The sequence below is a fragment of the Pteropus alecto genome, unplaced genomic scaffold, assembly GCF_000325575.1.
Source record: "Pteropus alecto unplaced genomic scaffold, ASM32557v1 scaffold2886, whole genome shotgun sequence".
Classification (NCBI taxonomy): Eukaryota; Metazoa; Chordata; class Mammalia; order Chiroptera; family Pteropodidae; genus Pteropus; species Pteropus alecto.
Window position 1 is genome coordinate 22981 of NW_006438163.1, and position 2550 is coordinate 25530.

The 2550-nt window shown below is 48.9% G+C and overlaps 1 pseudogene; it reads right to left on the reverse strand.

Moving 5' to 3' along the window:
* Positions 1-1754: 1754 nt before the first annotated feature.
* LOC102885013 lies at positions 1755-2342 on the reverse strand (annotated as a pseudogene).
* Between the last annotated feature and the right edge of the window lie 208 nt (positions 2343-2550).

The window sequence follows — 2550 nt, forward strand, 5'->3', positions numbered from 1 at the left end:
CAACCAATACAGTGAAAAGACTAAATTTAACTAAGATGAGTAAAGGATCAACAGCATTTTCTGGAAACTGACCTCAGAACCATAATCCTCATTCTAAGAAAGTGTTGAAGCACAGTATGGAGAAATGTGGAATGTAATTACTGCTTACCTAAAATAGTTTAAATTTCACTAAATGCTTCAAAGCCATCTGCTGGCTTTTAAAATTTATCCATGTGTCTTTGAACACAAGATCCAAAGTCTACAGTTTTTAACTTTTATCTTTGTAACCCACACATGACAGAAGAAACACAATGTTATTGAGTATTTTTCTCAAACATACATAGCACTAGAGATTATATGGGTGAAGATTTCGTCTAGTTAGAGAATGAACTGAGAAAAAGGCGGAGTTTTAAAAGGGGAACGTAAAAAAGAAAAACATACAAATATATGTCTATCATTTCCTTTGGAAATCTGCTTTTTTACTGGGAAATAATTTCTTTCTATACTTAGCCATGAGGATAAGAAAAAGGGCTAAATCATCACATCCTAAAAGAAGAAACCAGAGGCCACAATGAAGTCAGGAACAGGCTGATTTGGGGATACACTGAAAGCGTACATAAAGTGGCCACAGTCTGGAATGAGGTCACCGTCCAGGTGGGGACAGCAGCTCTCTGGGTGTTCCAACACCTCAACCCATCCTCTAATGGGGATGGCCGTGCCATACTCTCTCTCTCTCTAATCTCTCTCTGGTAAGCCTCCAAGTCACAATGCCTTCCTATGTATATTTCTAAATCTGACATCCCACTTGAGCTTCAGATTCATTTTTTTTACAGCTCTCTGCATGATAGTTCCACTTGGCCATCTAATAGGCACCTCAGATTTTACCTGTCATGCCATTCCCACCCTTCTAGCTCAGATATGCCCCTGGCCAAAAATCCCCAAATAAATAAATAGCACTACCATCAACCAAGGCGTTTAAGTCCAAACACCAGAACCTAGATTATTTTTCCTCCTTTCTCATTCTTCACCTCTGGTCCATAAGCAAATCTCGTCAGCTCGTCCAATCCATCTGGAATTTGTCTATGTCTCTTCATTTCCTCAGTCACCACCACAGTTCAAGCCACCATTGTCTCTCACCTGGAACAACTACAAGATCTCTTAACTGGTCTCCCAGCTTCAACTCTCCCCCACCCTCTACATTATTCAAAGTAGTGAGTCACCGACAACATTCAGGGGAATTTGTTCAGTGTCAGAAACTTGACCTTCAGCCTTGGCCTGAAATTTTTCAGTCCTTCTATTGAGGTAATTTGGAGTTGGGGTATCATGTTACCTTAATGGAAGAAAGAGCACAGTTGAGGCCAAAAACTATATTTAGATGTTTTGTAAGGGCAACACGCATGTCCAGCATGGTGACCACCCACCTCGCCCCACCCCCATACACCACACTGTTTATAAGGGGAAGATTAATTTTGTGTTTTCCAGGGTCCCACGCAATTCCTTCTCCCTCCGTCCATGGAGATCCCGAGCTGCATGGGGATGGGGCATGGGTGGCTGGAGAGACTCCTTGATATCTGTTTTAAAGCCTAAAAGGTGAGGGTTCTGCACACACCAACCCACCAGAGACCTTTATTTATTAAGGAATCAATAACTTTATTGGAAGAAATGGCAAAACTTGAAGACTTAATTGAACATTTCGCAAGGGCAATATTGCAATATAAAGGCTCGGCACGGTGACCAGGGAGTCACCCCATGACCATGGGGAAGGTAGTCCAGGCTCAGTTCTTCTTGTCGCTGTCACGCAGGGTGAGCTTGTCAAAGAGGTACTCGGCCAGGCCGGATTCCGGGGCTCCCATCTTGCGCAGGTTGGTGATATGGTCTCCCAACTCTTTGATGAACTTCACCTGCTCATCCAGGTAGTGACGCTTCAGGAAGTCGCACAGGTGGGCATCCTTCTTCTCGGTGGCCAGACAGTGCAGATTGAGCAGGCTCTGGTTCGCATCCATCGCCAGGTGCAAGGCGCACTCCATGGCCCTCAGGCCGTTCTCCCAGCGGTTGCGGTCAGGCGCGTTGACGTCGCGCAGACGCAGGCGGCCCCCGCGCTGGTTCTGCAGCCGCATGAGCCTCTGGGCGTTCCCCCTCTCCTTGCTGGACTGCTGCCGGAAGAACTGGACGAAGTGCTTCAGGGCCACGTCCTCGCGGTCGAAGTAGAAGGCCATGGACTCGTACACGTAGGAGGCGTAGAGCTCCAGGTTGATCTGGTTGTTGATGGCGGCCTCACAGTCGGGGTGGTAGTTCTGGCGCACACACGTCGGTGGCAGGGTCGTCATGGTTGGCAGTGCGGGCGAGGCGGACACCACGGCCCAGGCAGTGAGGAAGCGAGGGCTGTAGGGCGGGCTGCGGCAGCGGGGCCTCGGGGCGTCCCAGGAGTAGGTGACCAGGGCGGCCGGACGACGTCAGGCTCCGCCGCCAGTCCGCGGGCTCTGAGGTAAACCGGAAGTGACGGTTACTTACCCAGCAGGGTTTGCGCGAGGCGGTGGGAGGGCAGGAGAAGGGTTCGAGGGGGGCGGCACC